At 40.8% G+C, this 27,305-nt stretch overlaps 1 protein-coding gene across 4 annotated transcripts in view; it reads right to left on the bottom strand.

Moving 5' to 3' along the window:
- The window catches only part of ARHGAP10 (Rho GTPase activating protein 10), a 125,432-nt gene that overhangs the window by 97,001 nt on the left and 1,126 nt on the right, over nt 1-27,305 (bottom strand). The gene's annotated exons all lie outside the window — the stretch shown is intronic.

The following is a 27,305-nucleotide window of genomic DNA, read 5'->3' as shown; positions in this document are numbered from 1 at the left end:
ACAGTAAAGATATTTAGATAAATACACATGCCAGAACATATACTGTATTCATTTTTTTTCATATTAACAGTTAGAATCCTATGACTCAGCTGCTGAACATTTACAAGAGGATGTTTGATTTCCTTGTGCCAGTAGGAGCGCAACTGACAGATGCTCATCGTAAACCACATTCCACAGCATAGGCATGTACTTTTGTGTCATGCACAAACCTCGAACTGTTGTGGCACATTTAAGACTAACAAATGTGGCATGCGCTCATGAGAGCCAGAAAGCCGGATCCCACTGCCAGATGCCCCCAATTTAAAATAATAATATTCCTCTGAGGCTTACAGTGCAATTGTACACATATTTACTCAGAAATAAGTCCTACTATGTTCAACTAGGCTTACTCACAGGTAAGCTTGGATAGGATTTTAGGTCTAGTAATTAAATTGAGATTTACCCATCTTTGCAAGCCTCTTATAAGGGCTACTATTTGGGGGGGGGGACTTATTACAAAAAATGAGAAAGTTATCCCACTTAAAATGCTTACTCAACTAAGAATTTACCAGTCACAGAAGTCACTATTGTTTAATATTATAGCAGAGCTTAGAAAAGTATATATTTTTCTTCATATCTAAGAGATCTGAGATATGGGTGGCTTAATCCAGACAGTAGGATTTAACTTTGTTACTAAAACATTTCAAACTCTAAACAAGAACAACAAGAGATTAAAACTAAGACAACTTTATTCAAACAGGGGTCTATAAACTACAGTGAGATCACTGATCTAACTCTGGCTGATACTTTAATAAAGGTTTTGTGAAAACACTTTGGAAAGACAACAAGTGATAGTAACAAATAAAAATGTAGCCCATAATTAAAACAATATGAAATAGGCAAGGCAGTGGATAGAACAAAATATTTCAGGCGATGGAGAGAGAAACAAAGATCATGCAATATAATGGGCATCCCACTCTTGGAATATATATTTGCATTTCCTACTTTGAACCTGGATAACCCTGTTGTAACATCAAGATTAACAAGACGACTCATCTATAAGCAGATTCAGTGTCTGCATTAAGAGACTTCTGTCCTGTCAATAAATTTATTTTGCTTATTAGTAACATGAGTGCCCGTCATACACACACACCCCACATTAGTTTTTCCAAAACTGACAATATACAAGCCATAATTAGTTCCAACCACAGAAGCTCGGAATCTGCTGCCAACAATAGAGTGGTGTAAACAAGTTTTGTCAAACCACATTTTTGTCAGCATGTGTCTAAAAGGTATGATCTATCTTCTTTTATTTCAGCAGTGTGGACTTTTATCGCTTAGTCATACGAAGTATATTTATACTTGTAAAACTCTAAATACTCTGTGACTAAAAGTGTAAAAACACAAACACTTGACACATTCCACTTCATTTTTGTCCTGCACTGTTCAGAACTGATCTTTCTGCATCTCCTGTTCTGACCCCCCCCCCCAGAATTGCAGGGGGTTGGAGTTGATCCTCGTGGTCCCCTCCAACTCTACTATTCGCAACGTTCAAACTCAAATATTAATACTCCTTGTGTCACACTTATTTTACTATTCATTAAATTTGTATAAATGTATTTATGTTAAAACTTGCAAATGAAATAGAGCTTGCAAGCACATACCACTCTTTAGTCAAGTTATAAACACATTAGTAAACAAGCTGCTTCATATTCCTAGCCAAGTAGAATAAAAACTGGCTTCATTTTCCCCTGATGATCTGTTATCATTGCTTCTTACTTAATAGAAGAGGGAAGTATATGCTATGCTGACATTGTAGTAGGAGCTAAATAAAAAACATTCTGCATGCACACTAAAGTAGAACAAAGTAATTGTAGGAGGTTGTCCGTCAGGTCATAACAGCTGGCCCAATTCTCAATGTGGTTAACCACATTTTACTCAACTTACCCACATTACAAGTTTTAGCCAAATGCTATCTTACTTCAAATCAAGTTTTAGCTAGCCCAATAACAGTGCTTTTTACAGACTTACACTTTTCAAAGGACAATATTTTACTTCTCTAACTTAATTTTAAAAACAAAAACTTCAGTTGTATTTCCAAAGTTCCAAAAGTTTTCACAGGAGTCTTCCCTGCAGGATTGTTGCTCCAAACAACTAAACAAGTTTCCATATCAGTTGGGGAGAGGGAATAACTAGCAGAATAAATATGTTTGGGTACATTTGCTTATGTTGAAGCAATTTCCCAATTACCACCAGCTCCATCTACAGAGAAATCGGGTGCAGTTCTTGAACCCTTCCTGGCTTGCTCCTGCCAAACTCCCCATCCTCACCACTTGTAAATGTGCCAGCATGGTGTAGTGGTTAAGAGCGGTAGACTTGTAATCTGGTGAACCGGGTTCGTATCCCCGGTCCTCCACATGCAGCTGCTGGGTGACCTTGGGCTAGTCACACTTCTCTGAAGTCTTTCAGCCTCACTCACCTCACAGAGCATTTGTTGTGGGGGAGGAACGGAAAGGAGATTGTTAGCCGCTTTGAGACTCCTTAAGGGGAGTGAAAGGCGGGATATAAAATCCAAACTCCTCTTCTTCTTAACTCTGAATCTGGGAGGAAGGCATGCAAGACCAAGGTCCATCCCTGTTCACATTGTGTATAGGAAAGGTGTTAATGTCTCAAAACAATGAAAACAGCAATGTCCCTCTGAAATTCCACATGTGGAATGGCAGGCAGCCAAAGTGAACTTCAGACAGGAGTCTTTTCTTGCCATACAGTACTTGCCCCACACTGCTGCTAGAGAACTATGGATACAAACACAGCTTTATTATATTGATCGATGTTACCACAAGCAGGCTGAACAGGTTGATATTTCTATAACTAATCAGCATTTTCACTAAAAGATGATTTCATGACAGATACGATGTATGATCCACTCCACTGCACAGGACTGGTGACCCCCTCTGCTGCCAATGCCAGCAGTCAAGTGCTGGCAAATCTCAGGCATATCCTGGACCAGGGATACTAACTAGCATCAGTGCCTGCTTCACAGGCTATGCACACTGTGGCATCTGGATCCCAGATATACCTGGTGTGGCTGAAGAGGCAATGCTGTACACAGCATTGCAAATCTCTGAAAATCAGGCACTGACTAATTTTTAGAAGTCTCACTTTAAGCTTTTGGAAGAGAACTTGCCCAATCCTTCTGCAGCCCTGACGTTTCTACTCCTGCAGCTCTAACCTGTGATAAAAAAAAATAAGCCAATGTTTATTTGTATTGCAATAGAAATTTACCCTTCCCTTCCTGTTGTATTCATACCTACTTAAACATCTATTCTGTATAACAATAATTATCTATTTTATGTGTCACTGTAAACCATCCTGCTAATTATCTTATAGAGAACTCACAGAAACTTGACCCATTTATCTACCGGTATTTGAAAACAAACATATTTTCTGCAAACAGGAAACAATACATTTGCTTTATTTATCCTTTTTCAATGGAGCCTTATGATGCTGCAGATCCTGATGAAAAATCATAGTTCACAGCCAGGCAGTTTCAAGTTCACACCCCAACTCATTACATTTATATTTTTACATTACATTGATATTCTAAAGCACGGGTGTCAAACACAAGGCCCGGGGGCCAAATCCGGCCCGCCAGACCTCGTCATGTGGCCCGCCGAGCGCCCCAGCCAGCGGGACCCAGCAGTGGGACCTTGCTGCTGAAGCGCCGCGCAAACAAAGCGCCGACAAACAGCTGGGGCTGGGGAAATGCTTTTTGCCCCTGGGTCCCTTCGCGCTCTTTTCTGGCGCTGAATCAAGGTGGCGACCCCCCCCTTCCCTTTATTTCTTCCTCTCTCTCATTCTTATTCTTTCTTTCCCTCTCCTTCCTTCCTTCTTTCTCCCTTTCCGTCTTCTCTCCCTCTTTCTTTTTCTTTCCTTCTTTATTTCTTCTTTCCTACTCTTCTTTCTCTCACCTCTTTCCTTCCTCTCTCCCTCCTGCTCCCTCTTTTCTTTCTTTCTTTCTTCCTTACTTCCTTCCTTTCTTCCTTCTGTCCTTCCCAACTTTCTTCCTCTCCCTCATTATTATTCTTTCTTTCCCTCTACTTCCTTCCTTCTCCCTTTCCGTCTTCTCTCCCTCTTTCTTTTTCTTTCCTTCTTTATTCCCTTCCTTATTTCCTACTCTTCTTTCTCTCCCCTCTTTCTTTCCTTCCTTCCTCTCTCCCTCCCACTCCCTCTTTTCTTCCTCCCCCCTCCCTCCCCTCCCTCTCCCTCTCCTCAGAAACATAGGATGCTGCTTTATACTTCTGGCCCTTAAACCCTGGAACCAGGAGAGCAGCTCCAGTGAGTCAACCTCAGCCAGTCCCTTTGGTGAAGGGTGGTGGCTCACTGGCAGAACATCTGTCCTGCATGCAGAAGGACCCCAGCATCTCCAGGTACTAGTAGCTCTGCAAAGGTCCTGCATGAAACCCTAGCGAGCCTCCACCACCCAGTGCAGTTACCAAAAATCATTTTTCAATAAATTGTACAATAATTGTACATTTGAATATCTACTTGCCATTATTCTGACTATGTTTCTGCTTTCAGAGCTAGTTATTACTTACATTATTACAAAAAACAGTAATAATTGAATGCAGTGACAATAATTTATGATAATAAAGAGTGGACACATAGTCCTACAGATACAACCGGCCCTTTGAGGGTGACCAAACTGCTGATGCGGCCCCCGATAAATTTGAGTTTGACACCCCTGTTCTAAAGGGTTTGTATGCAACTTTCTCTAAAATAACAGTCTCTAAAACTGAGAAAACTTAATATTTATCATTCTTATCTCCTTTCAGAAGTATGCTGAGATGACTTTTTTGAGGCTAAACAGAAACATGTTAGACAAGCAGAGACCTGAACTCCTGTTTCCCAAAGTCAAGCCTTCTTTGCATTGCATTTGTGATGGAGTAATCTTGATTTGAGGCTTAAACGTATAAATGTGTGAGGCAGTGATCTTATATACTTACCCTACAGACAATGAACACAGGGAGACCTGCTTCTAACTAACTGCAGTGCACTATTAGTTTTGAAGAAATGTGCCTGTGGCCTAATTTGCACATAACACCTGTCACAGGGGTCTGAAGGGCTACTTCAGAGTAACGACTCCACACAGCTCTGCATTTTATCTTTTATTTGGTGCTGCTTTTATTTGGACGATGGCTCTGCTACCTTGCCTGAGCCTCGGACACCACTTCCTGCTTCCCCACTTGAGTTGGAACTCTCCCTGCTTTCCCCAGTGCTCGGGGATGGGATGGACCTTAAGAGGGGAGGGACCTCTCTATATCCCTTGTCCCTCACAACACCAAACCATTGCTTATTAAACCATAGCTTAGTGTTATCTGTTTACCAAGCCCAGCAGCTTAACTATGGGTTATTAACTATGGTTAAAGGTCATTTGTTAACCAAAGTTTGTTGTTGGTTTATAAACCTTAGCTTGCACTAACCAGTCAGCTTTATAAGCAAAATCTGGCTCTTCCATAACTTTCTTCTGTAACCACCTGAAAGCTACGAAGCTATGAGTGAGAAAAAAAATCAAACTTGTCTCAAGGTCCAGATACTCTCGTTAGTGCATTCAGCTATTCAATATGTGACACAATAAACCAAGGTTTACATGATCATCAGCTAGATCAGTGTTTCTCAACCTTTTTTGGGCCACGGCACACTTATTCCGTGAAAAAAATCACGAGGCACACCACCATTAAAAAAGTTTAAAAATTTAACTCTGTGCCGCCCTATATTATAATTATGACTGTAAGAAACACTTGCCAAATATTGCTTTCCGGCGGGCCAGTGTTGTGCATTGGCGGCCGCCAGGCTCGTTTGCACTGAGCTTTGGGAAAGAGGAGGAGAAATATTGCTTTCCGGCGGGTTAGCAATGTGTATTGGCGGCCGCCAGGCACGTGACAATGGAAATCACCCTTCTCGTCGCTGCACGTCGCGGCACACCAGCCAGTGTCTCGCGGCACACTAGTGTGCCGCGGAACAGCGGTTGAGAAACGCTGAGCTAGATGGCTCAGCATTAACATGGTATACCATAATGTGTGAACCAGACCAGTTGAGATGTGTATCATCTTACATAAAAGTCTTTAAAAGCTGGTGTTGAAAAAAAATTCCCAAAGAAAAATTCCAAAAGAAAAAATACCCCCATGCACATTCAGTATCTCCCAATTTCCATTGTTACCATCAGAAAATGAAAAGGGGGGGGGCCTTGAGAGAAAATATATCCTTTTTTTAATACAGTGTAAGATATGAAACCAACATAATGCATACAACAGATGCCTCCATGTAGCACGGATATGTGATGAAAGATAATCCCATTCAGACAATCCAACAGCCAAAGGCAATCTGGCACTACTACACAAAATGAAAAAGTGGTACAATCCAAGGAAATTAGTAAATAAATGACATCCCCAAGGGGGAGTTTATTCTAATTTTACCTCCAGTTGTAAATATTGATGTTTATGTTTATGGTCATCTTTTTCAGCTGTAAAATCTGCCAGCACACCTATGAAGCTCTCACTGCCAGGTAACTGAAGTTACAACTGCTTAGATAGAAACCTTTATTGCAGCAGGATTTCCTGTTGCATAGATAGGCACAAATACATCCATATGCTGTCAGGCAACATATGAGTAACTTTTGCAAGAGTTTTGACCAAACAAATTAATCCAGCCTCACGCAATGAGTCAGAGAGAAAGAAAACCCTTTAACAATTGCCAACTGGACTGCTAAAATATTTGACCGCTTCCAATCCCTTACATTGCAACTCTCAGAAATAGGTTATGAAGTAATTTTGCATGCACAACTCCTGTGGCTCTCAAACCACCCAGAGAACAGAAAGCAATGCGAATGCAGGGATTACAAAAGCAGGCCATAGCTATGCAAGCAATCATTTAAGACTACAATGGCACCATTCACCTAAAGATTGGGTAGAGGAGCTGCAGAATTCCTGCTAAAATGCCTTTGCTTGGAAATAAACTTCAGAAATAAGGAACACAATGAAAACAATTATTCCTATTCCATATTCATTTGTCTTTGTATATTCAGCACTGCAACTGCTGAGGTAAGAAGTGTGAGGAAAAGATGAAGGGGGGAGGATTTGGAATTCAACTTTGTGACAAAAGACCTTTTGATACTCCTAATAGCAAACTCACTTGCTGGGTGCCAACAGAATGGTATCTAAAACAGGACATAGAGAAACAAGAGGTTTATCAGCAGGGTTGGATAACCCCAAATTTACATAAATGCAAAAAAAGCTTTTTGGAGGGGATCAAAAAGGGGGAAAGTCAAACAACACAATAATTAAAAGGGTAAAGGGACCCCTGACCATTAGGTCCAGTCGCGGATGACTCTGGGGTTGTGGCGCTCATCTCGCTTTACTGGCAGAGGGAGCCGGCGTCATAGCTGCCAAGTTATCCCTTTTTTAAAGGGATTTCCCCTTATGCTGAATAGGCTTCCTCGTGAGAAAAGGGAAAACTTGGCAGCTATGGCCGGCGTACAGCTTCCGGATCATGTGGCCAGCATGACTAAACCGCTTCTGGCGAACCAGAGCAGCGCACGGAAATGCCGTTTACCTTCCCGCCAGAGTGGAACCTATTTATCTACTTGCACTTCGTGGTTTCAAACTGCTATGTGGGCAGGAGCAGGGACCGACAACGGGAGCTCACCCTGTAGTGGGGATTCAAACCGCCGACCTTCTGATCGGCAAGCCCTAGGCTCTGTGGTTTAACCCACAGTGCCACCCGTGTCCTTAACACAATAATTAGTGACCACAGAATGCTGAATGCCTCTTTGATGAGTAGAAGCATGGGAGAGCACAGTTCCAAACTAGGATATGTCTGTTTAAAAACAACACTGGCAGCTGTTTTAAGTTCTTGGATATTGCCAAACTTTGTTCATAACGTGTTAATTTAGTCCAAAGTATTTCACCTCTCAGTAGCCCATCATTTAAAACAAACTATGATTTAATGTGAAGAAGCAAAATGCTAATGCCTACTGCTTTGGGGTTCCCACACTCATCTTCCTGCTCTTGCCATGCTTTAAACAAAGCTAGTCAAGTCTGGCCCATCAAGGCATCTGAAAACTGGACTTGTGTTTTGTTTCCTCCAAACAAGCAACGTGGGATAAGCCAGAAACAAACCTTTGTTAACACTCATGGTTTAGCTGGAGGAAGCAAACCTGGGGTTTGGCTTCTTTCATCTGCAATGCAGCAGCAGCAGGACGGGAGCAGCACTTCTGAGCAGCATCCACTGACATGCTGTTCATTCACATGAAACCATAGTTTGTTCTAAACTATGGTTAAATGTGGCATGTGAACCAGGCTGGTATCACCTTGTAAGCATATCTTTTTACATACATGTTTATGAAATCCTTCCAGCCAGAATTACTGCTCCATCTCTCAGAAAGCAAACTGCCAATAAATTATTGCCTCAATTATCGCATTTACTTGACTCATTTCACCTTTGGCATAAGTACAATCTGCACATTGCACTCATCAGCAAAAACAAGAGGTGCTATGAAGCAAACTATCAGAATTCAGTTTCAGAGCAGACTCCACCTCTAAGAGGCCTTCAGTGGCCAAGACAGAAAAGGAACTAGTTCTAGCCTCACTTTCAATGCAGCAGAGCACTACAATTGGCCCAAACATTGTATACATTATGTTCCTAACACTGAATATTGTGAAAATAAATAATGGATTTATTTTAAACTTTGGACCTAGTCCTCTGCTTTCTCCCTTCCCCCACCTCAAAAAATGATTGTAAGACAAAGAGAGACAATCCTATTTTATCTTATCCACACATAACTTCCTTCTGATGGTGGACTGCCCTTCATTTTGACTGATGAAAAGTTGTCAAGAGTGATTACAGCAGAGAAAACAAGTTATGCTCAGCAAACAGAGTAACATCTTTGACATCTATTTTATTTCCTACATGTCTTTTTGCTTATTGCGAAACTGTGAACAGCATACCTACTCATCTGTGCATCAGACTTCCCTGTAATCCCTGCTCAGTTGCATGCTGAATGAATAATGGTTTGCTTCAGGCTGTTCAACTTCTCAGTTAAGAACATAAACAACCAATCATCACAAAGTAAATGTAGTACAGTATATAGTTTTATTGTTGAATATATGCATTTGTTGCACAATACGTGCAGGGCTTTGGGTAGTGGACTTCCTGCAACTTTCTTTCTTCCTTGAAGCAAGTGATTGTACATTGTACTTTAAGTACCAAACAAGCCATGGTTACTAATCTAAGTCGTGGACACATGACTCCATCTGACTTTCAGGACTTAGCTCATCAGAACTAATTACCACATCAAGCCTGACAATATCCTTTGCAAGATTCCACGAATGCAGGGCTTACAAATGCACAAACAATTCATCATGCAGCCAGCTCAGCTTGATATAACTCTGATTTAGGCTTCAATCTTATGCACATTTACTTGGGAATAAATCCTGTTAAATCCATTGAGACTTCTGAGAAAGTATCCATAGGAATGAGACATATTTCTCTACTCTCTTTTAAAACTCAAAAGAGATTACTGTACTGAACAAATACTTTGCCGAATGCGTAACAACCAACATTCACGCAGTACAATATGACTTTGCCACTTTATGAGGGTTGATTTGTGTACTGTTCGCAAAGTACTGAGTAACTATATCTATACAGATAAGGCTTCCACCTGGTTGGAAGCTTACAAGCAAAGAAAGCAAAGGTACCAGTACATTAGCTTCTTACAGATATACAAAAAAGAACACATACACTAAAAATATTAAAACTTTAAAAGACAAAATAAGTAAAAAAATAGATATAGAAACAGCTAGGAACCAAAAGACAATGCCATTAATTTCCTTAAGACTTCTCCCTGAAGATCATGAAAATGTGCTAGTGGTAGTAATTTGGATTTTCTGGGATAATTTTGAATTTCCAAATTTTCCAATAAACCAAAATACACTCCTGGTCTATGGTGAGGGTTGAATAAAAAAGTACGGTAACCAGCCATCCATGGATCACACTGACAAGTGGGTAAGGCCACCTACTGTCAATTACCTGGAATCATAAGATATCAGGTGCAGATACAATCCCTAAAGAACTCGGTGCCGCTTGTATTATGTGCCAAATTTTAACAGCACCCTGCAGGTAGATGTGAAATGACCATCTAAAATGGTTGGTGTGATGAATTGAATTAGCATTTGTTAGTAAACCATGCCAAAGCTAGAGAAAAGCTTGAGTTTTGAATAGCGAGATAACATGGCTCATAACTTTATTTCTTCTTTTGATAGAGGGTGATAAGCAGCATTACATACTCAAAAGTGCACCCATAAAAACCAATGGCAAGTAATATGAACAGACAACAAATCTATTCTATCCATGAGTTACCGTGTTTCCCCCTTTTTAAGGCGTAGTCATAAAATAAGCCATAGCAGCATTTCTAAGCATTTGAGAAATATAAACCGTACCCCGAAAATAAGCCATAGTGATAGGCGCTGTGCGGAAGAGATCACTGAGCTCCCCGAGTCAGCAGCAGCAACGCCGGCCGCAGCAGTGTTTGCTGAGTCCTTTCTTGCTTTTGGGACTTGGTTACTGTGCTGGCTTGGGATGGTGTGTGTGCAATTGCTGTTGCTGCTTCGTGTTTTTCAGCTGGATTCTCTGGGTTCTAAGCACTTTCCCCCGTTTGTTTGTGAAGCAGCACTCGGCTGCAGCCCCTGCCTCTCCCGACGGCTGCATGAATGCGAGGCTGGATTTGATCGCTATCTCCTTTTCCATTTCTTTTGTCTTTGAGCACCCGGCCCCGCCCCCTCTCCCCTTCGTGGAATGAAGAACGGAGTTTTAGCAGCATTTCCTCATTATAAAAAAAAGGTCAGGAACTTTTACTTTAACCTCAAAAATGGGATATTTCCTCTCTCTAAAAACAACTCTGACCTGAACACCAATATAACGGGGGTAGATCACCTCCAGTTTATAAATCCGCAAGTAGATCGCAGTCTCCTAGAAGTTGGGCTCTATACTTTGGCTGATTGCAAGCCTTTGCATCTTTAAAAAACAAAAACCATGCGCTTCTCAGTCTTAATTTTCCTTTAATTCATCCCCCTATACCCTCCTCCAACCATTGCCTCCTTCCATTCCTTACCCCCCTCCCTCTCTCCCCACTTCCCTCACTCCTGTGCGATCTCATTTAGTCATATACTTGCTTTTTCTGTTGTGTTGTCTATTTTATATTTAATATTATTACCCTTTATGATGTTATTTTTCCCCTTGCGATAATTATTTATTTTTTATCTTTAACTAACTTTCCTTTCCATATTTTTCCATATATAACTCAACACTTTCCCATTCCTTCTTAACTCTTTGGATAGAGTGCCCCCCCATTATTGTTGTTAATTTTACAATTCCTGGATTTTTTATGGAACCGAACAGCTCGGGTGCTTCAGAATGTGCCTTCTGTTGCTACAGGGCTATGGGGCTTCACTATTTGACCCCCCCCCAGGTTGGGATTTTTAAAGTAGTTCTGTGGGTCCCAGGGCACAGAATCACCCCCGATCCTTTCCTTTGTCTAAACAGACCTATTCCCCCCTGACTTTGGAAGGCTGTGCTTCAAGGGTGATACCAGGGGTTTTTTAAGACCTGCGCCTCTTAAGGATTGTTACAGTCCATAACTTCCATTGCTTTCTACAGGGTTGGGGGTTTAAAGCACTGCCACCCCCACCCCACCCTGCAGGCGCTCGGAACTGGCAGCGCCAACAACGCGCCCAGCAATGTGCAGAAGAGAGCACCGAGCATCCTGAGCCAGTGGGTCCCAGTTGTACCAGCACTTTTTTTTTAAAAAAAAGACACCCCCTGAAAATAAGCCACTGTGTGTTTTTTTGAGGGAAAAAAGTTATAAGACGGTGTCTTAAAAAAGGGGAAACACGGTAGTTGGGCATTATTCAGAGTACTATTTGCTTTCCCAACAAATGAAATTTGTTTGCCACTTCATGAATGGGCAAAAAATTATAAAAGCAACTTATTAGTTCTAAAACACTATGTTACAACAAATGCCATTTACTTCACTGGAACTATGCACTGAGTATGACTCACTCAGCTACCAGCTAATTATATATAAAAAGGAACTGTTTCTTATACTATAAATATGGCTAGTGATTGTTGGTCTTTTTGTTGTTGTTCTACATTTTATTCTAAATTAAATTCAGCTAAGTCCTACTCAGAGTGAAATTAATGAACCTGAGTTAGTCAGACTCATGCTCATTAACTTCAATGGATGTTCACTCTGAGTATGACTAGCATTGAATACCACCCCCAGCACACAAAGGCTGACTATTAATGTCACATTTATGGATCAGCTGGGGTTGGACAGCTATAACACATGCGAACATGGCATCAACTTCTTAAAATTTCTAATAAAAATAATAATTTATTTGTACCCTGCCCATCTGACTGGGTTGCCCCAGCCACTCTGAGTGGCTTGCAGCAAATATAAAAACATTTTTGGAATGCTAACAAACTGAACTACACTTGTTTGTTTGTTTTAAGCTAAAAGCAAGTCTGCTATAACCTGTACTTATATAAGCAGTCCACAAGGAGGTCAAGAGAGATTAATATTCACATGCCTATGTGTCAAAACAAACACACAGGGCTTTGGAGGAACTTCAGACATGACACAAAACAGAAAATAGACATGAGACATAAGCCCTTCCAACAAACATCTCAATCCTCCCCTTGAGTATTCATATAATCTGGAATTACTCAGAAGCAATACAAAGGCATTAGAACAGAAAATAATATTTTCCACCCCTACTGTACCTTGCTGGGAGCTGTACTTAATTCAGGATTTAATACAAAGAATACTACAATTCTCATTTTCAGTAACAGTGTTTCTGCTATGGGAAAAACACAGAATGCCCTGCATGCATATCGATGTTTCTAAAGGCTCATCTACTTTTTACAATGGGGACTCTCAAGCCTAGGCTACACATGATGGCAGCAGGTAACCGGTTTTATTCCAGGTTTACTCATTATTTGCAAGGGGGTGGTAGGGTGCTGTTTAAAGGGCCAAGAGAGCACATGCATAAAGGTGCACCCATGATTTTTTTTCTTAGACATTTTCTTCTGAGGCACTTCCTACCTTCCCAGGTAGGCTCATTTCTGGTAATGGAGCTCAGCTGGGGAGGAATGGTCAGCACTCCCCATAAAAGTAAACTTTACAGCTGAGTGAAAATGAGCTCCTGGATGCAAGGCTCACCATTACCAGTGGCATTTCTATTTTCCTTAAGGGGTTTGTTGAGATCTAGTATGCTGGGATTTTTAAAAACTGAGGTGTAGACAAACCTCTTAGAAAAAGAAAGGGGGGGGGGAAATGGTGACAAAGACAGTGAGAAAGTGGAAGTCAGGCTTATATAGTAAAATATGAAAAAGGTCCCCTTTAGCAGGTTTGGGTTAAATTAGGTCCAGCTCAAAAACAACAACAGAAAACCATTTGCTCTACAGCAGGATATCCCAAACTTGGGTCTCCAGCTGTTTTTGGACTACAACTCCCATCATCCCTAGCTAGCAGGACAAGTGGTCAGTGATGATGGGAACTGTAGTTCAAAAACAGCTGGAGACCCAAGTTTGGGAAATGCTGCTCTACAGCAGGCATCCCCAAACTTCGGCCCTCCAGATGTTTTGGACTACAATTCCCATCATCCCCAACCACTGGTCCTGTTAGCTAGGGATCATGGGAGTTGTAGGCCAAAACATCTGGAGGGCCGCAGTTTGGGAATGCCTGCTCTACTGGAACTGTAAAACTTCTATCCAGTAGTACATCTACAGTCTAACTCTTTCCTGTGGAATAAAACAATGGAGCAAAGAGCCATTTCCTAAAATTCACATACTGTAGATGTAGTCTTTACACATCCATCAAACCCCAATATCTAGATGCTCAAGGCTCTCAAATCATCAGCTTTTTATGATTAAGTAAAGTTTGCTCCACCCTCCGTCTTGACAACACACCAGCAACACCTACTGAATAAACAGATGATGCAAAAGACTTCAAAACAAAAGTAATCCGACCTGCTAAAACTCTGATTAATAGTGCCTGAATGGTATCTATGTCCTCAAAATATCTGGTGAACAATAGAAAGGGAAGAAAGAGAGAAGTGTGGCTGTATTAACTATCATCAACTGTGGTCAAAGTAAATTCAAGAATGATTCCACCAAAGGTCCTACCCTTACACTTCTAAAATTCCAATCAGACTCACACATCTAGTGACTCAGTCAGAAAACTCAGCCTGAAAACTCAGCAGCTGTTCACATCTTTCTCAATCATGGCACTAATAATAGTTTTAAGGAAGCAGCATTCCAACGAGAGCAGCGATTAATAACCTCATGACATGGAGATCAATTATTACGGTAGGTAGACCAAATGAGTAACAAAGCCCATATTTTATTTCTGTATTAGAAGAAACCAAAACCAGTATTAAAAAATAACAATCTGCCAAAATCTAATATTCTCCTTAAAATCATAAAACTAAGAAGTTCACGCATGCAACTTTGTTTGCAGAAGTATGAGAACAAGAATGAAAACAAATCTAGAGGGAACTGATTCTTTTCTTTTTTATTTGAAGCTTGACTTTTCTCCCCATTTTTTTTTAAATAGCAGCGGTATTTCTAAATATAACTATGAAGCATTTCTCCCCTGCTAGAAAAAAAGGAGAAATGCAAATATGCACAACTGGAAAAAAAAGTTCTTAGAGAAACAATGTCATTCAATTACCACTTAAGAACTATTGTGCTTCTACACACACAGCTGCTCCCCCGCCATTTCCTCTGGAGACTTAGGCTGAAATCCTGCACAAGCTTCCCTGGGGAAGTACCAGTAAGTCCCATTAAACCTAGTGGAACAAACTTCTGAGTAACAGACTTCCAGTTTGGCGTGTAGGGAAAACAGGAAGATCTAGTCATGTGACTCTTGTGCTTCTTGGTCTCCATAGTGTTTGAGAGACCAGAAGAATCTGCAGATCATTGGAGGTGCTACTTCTGTTTCTTCTTCATATTATTATTTATATTCATAGTTTAACCTGCATGACAACTTTTCAAAGAAAAAGGTCTTCCAGAAAAGCAGCTCATAATCAAAACATAATCAAAGACAATAAAGAGATTTGACAGGCACCCGCTATCTGTATTTCTTCCAGGAAACAATTTATTTCAGGAAACAATTGCTTTGTCAAGGTTTTCCAGCTGGATGAAACGGCCTCTGCTTTAGGTGTTCATTTTCCACTGTGTTTAAATCTATTTTCGGGAGGGTGGTTTATTTTATTTTATTTATAGGCCTTGTTTGCACATAATAGTAAACCAAGCTCACAACCACTTTGTTCATTCTAGATTTTTTTTATTCCTGCTCTTTTCTGAACTAGGGTAAGCTAAGGTTTGGTGTATCATTGGAGCCCAAACTAACATGCTTAAATCTGTAGCTAACTTCAGAATTAAATCCATGTGCCTCTCAGCTGAACATATTAAAGACTGGTGTTTTTTAATAGGACAGCCAACAATGAGGAAAAAATACCTGACTTAAGATATCAAGCATTATAAAATATATCAAAATAGTCCATAGGTCTATTAGACTACGGTGTATAAGCGATATGTATCAGGATTACTTTGCAGCTCTATTCCTAGATTATAAGGTTGGGACCCAAAGAACTGGAAACATGAAGGTAGGAAGATTAAACAGGAAGATGACTTTCAGTAAGTTGAATGTGTAATGGTTTGAGAAACATTTTAGTACCCAACTAATATGTTTCCATCTGTTTATATTATACAACACTTGGTGTTTACCAATGGGTAAAAACCAAGCAAAAACCAATGTGGAATCTATGACTACTGTAAGGTAAAGGTAAAGGGACCCCTGACCATTAGGTCCAGTCGTGACCAACTCTGGGGTTGCGCGCTCATCTCGCATTATTGGCCAAGGGAGCCGGCGTATAGCTTCCAGGTCACGTGGCCAGCATGACAAAGCCACTTCTGGCAAAGCAGAGCAGCACATGGAAACGCCGTTTACCTTCCCGCTGTAGCGGTTCCTATTTATCTACTTGCATTTTGACGTGCTTTCGAACTGCTAGGTTGGCAGGAGCTGGGACCAAGCAACGGGAGCTCACCCCGTCACAGGGATTCGAACCGCCGACCTTCTGATCAGCAAGCCCTAGGCTCAGTGGTTTAACCACAGCGCCACCTGGGTCCCTTATGACTACTGTACTTTCCTCAATAATATGCATCAGACCACTGTGAAACCAAGTGTGTTTGAGAATTTCTTGTTCTTAAAATAGCATTTGCCCCTTCAGTGAACTTGGAAACTCAATATACCATTGAAAACGTATGAGAGGGGATACTGGGACAGAGATTCAGACTTGATTCTGTAACTTGCTTTTCTGAATGTAACCTACTCCACCCCTCCCAATCAATTGTATATATGCAATTCATAGTTTTCAGTACAGTATTTTGTTTCAACACACGCAAGGCTTAGTTGTTAAACAAACTACATTACAAAATACCTAGCCAGAACAGATACCATATCAATATGCAGTATCTGTGGGTTACAAAATGTGAAGTCGTCTATGCTTCACAATAAAACACTAATGGAATAATCCAGTTGGCCCTCTAGGCACAGCAACATTCACAACCAGCCCTACTGCATGCCTTTGGTGCACATAAAGGAGACCAATGAGAGAGATATTAAGAATTCTATGGGAAGAGATGTGGCTTTTCGGGGGGTGGGACTAATTGGAAATTTTTCCAATGCCTATACAGTATATCAAAAAGATTTACCAGTGGTCAAATTTTCCAATAGCCAAACAGTGGTTAGTGTACTCAAACAAACTCTAAGATTTACTTGGAAATTATTTTTACTGGACTATTTGTAAATATTTTAAAGATGCAAACAAATAGCTTATGCCTCTGTTGCTTTAATTTCGGTTGGGGGGGATCATAAAGGCACTGGAACCTGATAATGTACAAATTTTAGCACACCCAAAGAGGAGGATCCACGTGCGTCTTAGGGGTAGTCACCTGTAAAATAGTTAATTACAACTCTGAAACTGCCCAATTTGACTAGTATTCATTAGTTACATTACTAATTGATTTTATGTATCGGTGCATTTTTAAATGGATATTCTTTCATTAACATTTTTCCACCCCACTTCTCTGATGAAAGGAATGCAAAGGATAGAAACACTCCCATGAATTTTAAATGTATGTCCTAGGGATTAACTTGTGACTAAGGAAAGAATGCCCCTGTTTATTATTTACAAGTTCAATCATTTAAGCATTTGCCTGACAATATATTCTTATTTGCATCCTGACCATGCGTTCTGCACTTTAGGGAGAGTCACAAACAACCTTTTAAAAAAAATAGTAATATTTAATAATTCAGAACTCTGTATGTGCACATTAGTATCAGCATCTATAAAGTTTCAATAATAAACTGCAAAAAAGGATGTATAAAAATAGCAAGTCTGTTTATCACCAGCTGTTCTTTAGAGCAAGAGAACCTCCAATAGATAAGTTCTGGAATACAAGTTAGCTGTATAGAATTGCTGATCAGAACAGAAGTGTTAACATTTTCTTAGGGAAGGCATTTTATCTATTTCCCCAAGTATATAAATGCACAGTAAAACCTCTGTTATACATCCCCTGCTAATCAGGAGCCTTACTGATTCCATGGATTCCCCACAAGTTAAGCTGCAGGTTTTTTATATTATTTTTAAGCAAAACTAAACACTAGCAATGCTTTATCTCCTTGATTCCGAAATCACTTCCTATTTAGATTACTGTTCCCAAAGGTATTTTCTTCAGAAGAAAAGCAAGAGAGGAACTTTAACAAATATGTGATTTTACACAGCAAACTTGTTCTAGGCCATGAGACTTCACCAGAAACTACCCACATACTTCCACCCAGTTCTTCTGAAATCTAACTAAGAAAACAAATTAGGTTGAGAAGATTCAGATTCTACACACATGGGATGCATCTTCAAATGCAACACACAAACCTCTCATAGTATTTATGACATACCCCATGTTTTGAACAAGCTTTCTTTCCTCGCTCTCAAATAATAACTTTCTATAAAACACTGAACATCAAGATGCAAACCTCAATACCTGTTAACATAAGTTTTCTCCAAGAAATACTAATTAGAAGCAATGTTTTTCTCCAAACTGTGTTCTCTCTTAAGACAGTGGTTCTCAAACTCTCCTGCCATCCCCAGTAGACCACTTAGAAATTATTGTGGGTCACCATGGATAAAGTAATGTTTTATTTCAGTGTCCCCATCATAAAAAACAGTGCCATATGATGACAATCATTGTCTCTAGGTGTCACAGACTGGCTGGACACCGAGGAACCCCCAAAGGAAGAAGGCTCAGAACCCAGAGATTGGTGGTGGGATGACAATGAGTGGTCAGAAGGAGATAAGGGAGCAGACTGGGGGAAAGAGGTCTTGAAAGCTGAAGAGGTAACAGGGCTTAGTTAGCAAGGAGAGCCTGTGGCAGAGAGAAGTCCAGAATCAGAGGTAGAAGCAGAAGCAGGAGAGAAGCCGGAGGGCAGAGATGGGTCAGGCTTGTGAAGAGGCACAAGTGTCTCCCCCTCTGCTGTGAAAAGCTCCCCTCCCCCTGGTCTCTCAGAACAAGGAGAGGCATGAAGCGGGATGAGCAAAGACAGGAGCCTTTAGTCTCAGCAACTGGTTCCTCAGGGTAAGACCTCAGTTGCTGTGCTCACTAGGCGTGACACTCTTGTGCAGATCTTGTTTTGCTAATAAATAGTTAACTCCATCTTGCTAGGTGTGATTTACTGCTGCTCACTCCTGTCACTTGGCCAGGGCCTTCTTTGCCTGTTCAATAAATCCATTTTTTGGTTAAAAGGGCCAGAATTTCACAAACAATGTATTTCCAAGAGTCCATTTATCTATTTATGCCTACCCTTGCATGGTGGTCACTATGGTAAGCATAATGAGTCCAAGTAATTTTCTGAGCTGTACAAAGGGAGCATCATTCAGTTACAATACACTTCACAGCAGAAGTGGAAGATGATCCTCTCGCTCTGACCCTCCTCACCTACTAACTCAGGAGAAAGACTGAGGCTGATCAAAGTCATTATGATTTATGATACCACCAGTAGTAAAATGTACTGCCCTATAGGAAGAAGAAATCATTCCAACCTGCAATCAAACCAGTGTGAAATGGTAAATCCTAATACCTTCAACGAATCTTACAAAACGAGAACGTAGGAGAGACCTTGGAAGAGGCACATACCCAAATATGAATGCAAGATGCTGAAAATACTTGGGGAAATTCCACCTGCTGTGGGAGGAAGATGGGAAGCTAGTCCACACTGTCCGATACTTCAGTCATACTCCAAGTGGCACAATCTAGCCCTATTCACTTTCAGAAATGAAATCCTAGACCTGTGCTGAACTTCAAAGGTGCTCTGTGTATCATCAGCTGCAAGCCCCAATTGTCCTGTGGTCTCAGCAACCACAAATAATGTATTGGTTAGACCCCTGAGCATTTCTGATTCTGATTCAAGAGGAGTACCAGATCTTATTAGAATGGAGTAAGCAAGGAAGCACTGTTAGCGTTTACTGAATTTTGCCTGTTAATCATTTCTTGACACTTGTATTCTGGCTCTCAAGGAGAGGAAACAAGATAGGAAACAAACACCACAGGACAATCTCTAAAGTCTACAATGATTATTTTTCACTGATTTGTTTAAAACAAGAGTGATTTTGTAAGAAGTGTGCTATTAATATTAAACTTATTACAAGATAATACGATTTCATAGACTTTACATTATTATGTCTGTCTCTTAGAAAATATTCTAGATATCTACAATGTTCTTTTATAATGCAGTGTTTCCCAGCCAGGGGATATTCAAAGGGGACCACAGGTGAAAAAGCACAAGGATAGGGGGCCACAGAGGAAAGTGAGAAGTGAAGAAAAAAAAATCCTGATTGGCTGGCTATCCCTTGGCCAATCACAAGTGGGTAAGGGGGGCTAACTCCCCTTTCTACCATATGTGTTTTCTTGGAGCAGTCCTGGTTTGTTTCCAACAGGGGAGGGCAATTGCTGAGGCTCACGTTTTGACCAGTAGAACCCCTAGGTCAGGTAAGTGCGGTGATTGGGTTGCAATGAGTAGGGCTGGGCAAGCCAGAGCTGCTTTTTGCCTAATGGATCAGGGACTTTGGATGTTGCCGAGGGGTGCAGGGCTCGTTGGCAGCGTCTGCCCAGCTCTGCAAAGTGTGGGATGAAATCCACCCCAGCACCTAGCCAAGTGGGGTTATCTGGTGCTGCAGACTTGCATCTAGTAAAAAACAAAGTATCTACTCGGAACACAGCTGCACTAAGTTCAGTGGACCTTACTCCCAGGTGTATGGGGCTATGGTGTTTTATCTAGGCAGCCAGGGCTCCTCCTAAGGAAAAGACCTTTTTGCATCAGGTCAGTGAGCACCACTTGCTTTTTAAAATTCTCCCATATATACAGAACTCCCTGTGCGCCTTTTGGACTGTATCTGTAGGTTTCGCCCTCTGTGTCAAATAAGTGTTATTTACTTGTTATAGTACATGGAAGATGGATCTCCCTTGGGACGTTCTGGACTCTCCTTCCTTGAAGGTTTCTAAGCAGAGGCTGGATGGCCATCTGCTTTGGCTGAGTTTCGTAGAAGTTGCACTAGTGGGTTGCACTAGAAAGATGACCCTTCAGGTCCTTTCCAGTTCCATGATTCTATGCTTTTTCTGCTCCATGATTCTATGCTTTGCATTACAGTGGTGCCTTGGTTTAAGAACAGCCCTGTTTACAAACTATTTGGTTTATGAACTCCACAAAACTGGAAGTACTGTCCCGGTTTGCGAACTTTACCTTGGTCTAAGAACGGAATCTGAACGGTGGAAAGGCACCGGTGGTGGGAGGGCTCATTAGGGAAAGCGCACCTTGGTTTAAGAATGGCTTTGGTTTAAGAGTGGATGTCCGGAATGGATTAAGTTAGTAAACCAAGGTACCACTGTATGCTCCAATCATTTTATGTAATTATATTTTGTAGAAATTATAAAAATGTTCTATCTACAAACAAAACATTTAAATAGCTATCTTTCTACCAGGAGAGAGGAGCATAGACGTAGCCAGTATTTTTGTTAGGGGGGGGGGCAGGCTTTTGTGGACAGGGCAGAACCTCAGATTTGTATTGATTTTTACTTATTTGGGTGGGCAGCTATGCTCATGGGGGAGCCATAGTAAGAAAACAAGATTAGAAGCGGGCCACAATCGGGAAACACTGCTCAAACGGCCAGTAATTATGTGTTATTTTCCAGGGGGGGGGGAAATGAGTAAATGAAAATGGGGAAAAAAGATACTAACTTCAAGCCAAGTAAAGTCAGTCTTGGCTAAGTACCACTGAAGAAATGGAGCTCACATTAGTCATGATTAACCTTAGCTGCATGAGAGTCACAATATGCAGTACCTTGAAAAAGAAAGAACATGGCATCATAGAATTGTAGAGACAATAATCATATACAGTACCTGTAAGGGTGACTCCCTACAGGGAGACAGCCCCCGTCACCCTGACGTCCCCCTCACCAAGCACAGAGAGCAGTAGTGGGTCTGAATGGCAAATGTCTAGAAGGGTTTATGAATTCTGTTTGAGTTACTAGGAATATTATAAAACAGCGACTGTAAAGCAAAGCAATTCCCCCCTATCTTTGGATTGTTTAAATGAGTGCCTATCCCTTTTCATTCCCTATTATTATTTTTAAAAAAACTCTTCTGCACTATATATCAATGCTCAATTACCAGAAAGCATAAAGTGGTTTTTAAAAAACAAAAAAACTGTAATGATTTAGTGAATAATAAGACCCTGCCTGCTTCTCTCTGCTAGAATTTATTTGGATTGATTATTAACAACTATATATGTAACATTTGAAGTGGAACACTTTCTTCAGCCTTACTACTTTGGAGGTCTTTAAGCAGAGGCTTGACAGGCATATGTCAGCAATGCTTTGATGGCGTTTCCTGCTCGGCAGGGGGTTGGACTGGATGGCCCTTGTGGTCTCTTCCAACTCTACGATTCTATGATTCTAAGTAAAGCTCAGTACCAGTCACCCTGCTAAACTAGACTGCGATTTGCAGAATTCAAAGATTCAGTAGGTTCCATAAGCTGTTGAAACCAGCAAATCCTCAAGAAGCATAGAGGGGCTTGCTTCCAACTACACATGCTTAGGATCATGCTGTACAACAATCTAAGATATGCGCAGATTTCATGTCACAGCATTTTGCAAAGAAGTTCTATAGGAACAAGTATAGTTTCCTTTACAACTTCCTTTGGTAAGTCTTCGAAAGCCAAAACAATAGCTTTACTTCCTGTTATACATGCCACTTAACCACAGATGCAACACCACTCCAAGCTGATTGCACTAAAGGAAATGTTTTTTTTTATTATTATAAAATTTATATCCTGTCCTTCCTCGCAAAGGAACCCAGGGCAGAAAGCAGCAAAACAATACAAGTTTTAAAAAATACACATTTAAGGAACATCTGAAAATATTTAAAAGTGTGATGAACAATTCCAGCTACTGTATCTTCACTATCTCTAACCCAAAAATGAATTGTGAAAAGACCAAACAGAATAAGTCAAAACCCCAAGAGGAATAAGAGATTATGTCTACTAATAAGGCACCAGGGATCTGTTTTTATTGGCCACAGAATGTAATGTTATCATTCCCAGGACTTATTATGAACATTAGCGTGCAGTTACCATGCTACTAAAAAGGAAGTATTACTGGGGAGGAAATCATGAGTCCAGGACATATTGAGTAAGAAACAGAAAGAATCTGGAAGGGCATGTTATAGACTCTTCTCGTTTGGCCGATTCAAACATAACAACAAACCACATTCCTTCGTTATTGTGCAGCAAACAAGATAATGTGGAAAACACTGTCAATATTCAAAATACTGTATTATTGAGTCCACTGTTTAGACATCACCCAACATATTTAGAGCAACTGGAGTAATGATAGTGAAATTTTATTTTCATTTTAATGCCAGCAACCGAGTGCAACATTAATTGCTGCAGTTGTGTCATACAAGGCCTCACACAGCTCAGATGTAGGCAGGAAGGGGTGTGGTAGGAGGGCATGACAGAGGAGAGACAACACTAAAGCACAGCCCTAGTCACATCCAGCGCTCGCAACTCCCATTGTTCCAAGCGCATTTTGCGACAGGGAATTTCATGAATGCCAGCAGTTTCTGAGCTCTGGGCGCAGTACTGAGCCTAGGAAAGGCATCCCCAAACTTCGGCCCTCCATATGTTTTGGACTACAATTCCCATCATCCCTGACCACTGGTCCTGTTAGCTAGGGATCATGGAGTGTAGGCCAAAACATCTGGAGGGCCGCAGTTTGGGGATGCCTGGCCTAGGATTTCAGATTAAAACTGCCCCTGCTGGAAGAAAAGGAGGAGCTTTTTCTCTCCCCCACCCCACCCCACTTTCAGCCACTCTGAAGACTGGAGAAGGACCCTCATAAGAATATTAGGCAGGGGGAGTATGATTTTGTTTTTTTGCATTCTTCTGATGAGGACTAGACCATGTGAAAAATGAACATATGATTTTAGCTGCAGTTCATTCATTTTCACCTTTGTATTCTTGTTATAAATAGCACACCTGGACACTTAATTGCAACACCCATAACCTAGGTTCCATTTAGCTCTTAGCTGTCATATATCAGTTTCTATTCTAACTCTGGTGACATCAGCGGGGGTCAGGCCCTCCCCCATCACTTAAATTGTTGCAATGTTGTAATTATTACCCGAGAGTACCATAAACTTGATGCCTCACAGTATGCAAGTTCTTTGTCTCGTACACACAGTTGAACAATCATACCTCGTACACATACTGATACTGACCCAAGATGCCCACGCATCCAAGGACTGCAAAGAGAAATTGAAAAGGAGGAAAATAGCAAGGAGAAAGGACACTGCAAAAAGAACCTACAAATAAAACACAATGTCACCAAGAAACTCTCTAAGTGGCAACTTGGAATACAGTATCAACAAGCTTAACGTGGGCTGGTGCAAATACAGATGCCAATGCAGCTCTCTTGAGAATAGGTATTAATGACTGCTAAAAAATGCAAAGCTTGCTCTAATTAGGAGCTATTCAAGAATGCCATGAGCCTTGCTTGAAGACAAAAGAAGAGCCCTGCTAGATCAGGACTATGGCCCATCTAATCTGGCACCCTGTTCTCACAGTAGCCATCATTCTGATATCACAGTAGCCATCCAGCTGCCTATGGGAAGCCAGAAGGAAGACTTGAGTGCAACAGGAGTCTCCGACTTGTGATATGGTATTCAGAGGTTTGCCACCTCTGACAAAGGAGTTAGAACATAATCATTATGGCTAGTAGACTTGTCCTCCATGAATCAATCTAACTGTCTTTTAAAACTATCCAATTTGATGGCTGTCACTACTTTTAGGAGTGAATTCTACAATTTAACTATGCATTGTGTGAAGTAGTCTTGTCTTGTCTGCCCTGAATCTTCCAACGTTTTTTTTTTTTCCATTGGATGCCCCCGAGTTCCAGTATTATTGGTGGGGGGGAGGACATTTCTTTCTCCACACTATGCATATTTTTATACATCTCTCTCATGCCCCAAGCAGTTAAAAGCACCCTAAATGTTGCAATCTATCCTCATATGAAATTGAATTGGTGCCATATTATTATGCCGTTTTAAATGAGTATTCTATATTTGACATCTTTACTAATGTTTTATCTTGAAATGTATAAGGTAATATTTTTTGTTAACTTTGCCATGTTGTGTATTCTATACTTGACCTCCTTCACAATGTCTTATTTTGAAATAAAAGATAATATTTCAGTTTCCTGTTAATTATGTTGCTCGATGTATATTTTATATAGGAACGCCCCCCTACTCGCATGTGAACGCGTATATGTGTGGCACTGGAAATAGTAAATAAATAGAATCACCCCAGGAAATGGCAGGAGAGCCAGAGAGTCTTCATGGCTTGCAATGAGACCCTTCCTGGAGCCCAAAGAGGACATCAGTGAGAGCAGAGTAAGCCCTAAAGAGACCAGAGGTGCAGCAAGGCTTTGTTTAGGCGGCTCAGCCTCACCACTAATGGCTGGTGTGCGGGGTAGTGCAGCAGCAGCAGCAGCAACAACCACTTCCCCATGCATTCTCTAGCATTCTCCAGCTGGCTCCAGAGCTTCAACTCTAAATATGTTGGTCTGGATTGGGGAAAGAGTGGAAGAGAGCTGGAGAGAAGGGGGAAATATGCATTTAGAGGCATTTTAGAGGGTGATCCCCACTTTACACAATTTCACTTATGCACGTTGGGACCCAGAGCATAACCATCCACGGAAGTGAGGGGGACGCCTGCATTTGATTTTCTTCTGGCGTTTTAATGTAGGTTGTAAACCGCTTTTAGACTTTTAAAAATATATATATAAACTGCATAGAAATGAAATTAATAGTAATTATATACACCCTCTTGATTATTTAAGTTGCCTTTTTCTGAAACTTTTCCAGCTCTACAATGCATATTTTGAAGTCCAGTGACCAGAACTATGCACAGTATTCCAAGTGTGGTTGCACCATAGATTTATAGAACAGCACTGATATTCAAAGGCTTTTTCCAATCACTTTCCAAATGATTCCTAGCATGAAACTTGTCATTTTCACAATTGTTGCACACTGGTTGACCAGAACTATGCACAGTATTCCAAGTGTGGTTGCACCATAGATTTATAGAACAGCACTGACATTCAAAGGCTTTTTCCAATCACTTTCCAAATGATTCCTAGCATGAAACTTGTCATTTTCACAATTGTTGCACACTGGTTGACATTTTCATTAAGCTATCCACTACAACCACATGGCCCTGTTCCAGTCACCAACTTCACAAGCATTCCAGGTTGCAATATAGACCAATACTCCCTCCCCCTCTGCACTGTGGTGGGGGTTCTCCTCCCCCACCGAGCCAATTTCAGACGTGTGCAGGGGCACATGGGGGAAGGAGAGCAGAGCCCTGCTGCAGAACTTAAGTCCTTGTGCAGGACTTAAGTCCTTGGGTTAGCTGAATCCAGCCAGTGGTGCAGTTATTATATGATAACACAACAACAGGAAACCTGAAGTATTACTCAGAATAGTTAATACTGGCATTTTCACATTTGCTATAGAAACCTTGTAATAGTTTGTGTCATAATAAGAGACTAGTTCAAAGAAGCCGTCAATTTCCACCAGCTGCCAGGAACTTGTAATCAGTATGCTGACATAATCCAAGTTGAATTTACTATGGTATAAAGATATGTCTCAAAACAAACACTAATTTGAACATGAAACACAAAATTTTGCACACTGAATCAATGGAACTTATTCCCAAGTGGAATGTGCAGCCTTAGGCAACTGAGGCCAACACTCCTAAACACACTTACCTGGAAGCAAGGCCCACTGGACACAATGGGACTTCTTAACATTTATAGGATTGCACTATGAAAGCCAGAATTCTGGCCTAATGACTTACTGCAATTACATAAACTATTGAATTCCTCCGCAACATGACTGAGGTATATCATGTTCCCAGTTCTAGAGCATATTAATATCCATATGTGCTCATGCAGATAGATTTGTGAACAATGCAAACTAAATTCCAAAAAGTTACATTATCTGTATATGCCCCAAACTTTATTTAAATCACTAGTGCTTCATGGCTACTTGTGGCACAACAGAAGTACTCAAAAAATAAAACAAGCCACAAAACCCATAATGAAACCACATTTTGCATACATACCGTACTAGCCTTAGACTCTGCTTATTAGAGGTCTGAATGACAGCCAGGAACTGTGGTGGTTGTAGAAGTTTAATATTAGAAAGTCACTGGCTGTCCTTAAGCTCGCTTTATTTTTAAAAATCTAATATGTTTTTAATACTTCCTGTTCTAAAAGAAGGTAAGTTTGAAATATCATCTGCCAGAAGGCTAATAACTGATGTCATAGAAAAGCTTGATATACAGTCAACAGGAAGTCATTTATTTGTATGGGAATTCCTTCCAGTGTTTGTAAACCTTGTGTTTCATAATCCGGCTAGCATATGTGCTGTGTCAGATTTTTCTATTATTTATAATCACACAAGTAAATTCAGTTTGCATCCTGAAAGTTATGAGAACCTCTAAGGGGGAGGGGGTACTGTATACTTGTTTCTCCCAAGTATAGTGGACCTTTTGGCAGTTTTAGGTGTCAGGTATCAGAAAAGCCTGAAGTGT

This window comes from Zootoca vivipara, chromosome 9, assembly GCF_963506605.1.
Source record: "Zootoca vivipara chromosome 9, rZooViv1.1, whole genome shotgun sequence".
Classification (NCBI taxonomy): domain Eukaryota; kingdom Metazoa; phylum Chordata; class Lepidosauria; order Squamata; family Lacertidae; genus Zootoca; species Zootoca vivipara.
This window is presented reverse-complemented; position numbering and strand designations above follow the sequence as displayed.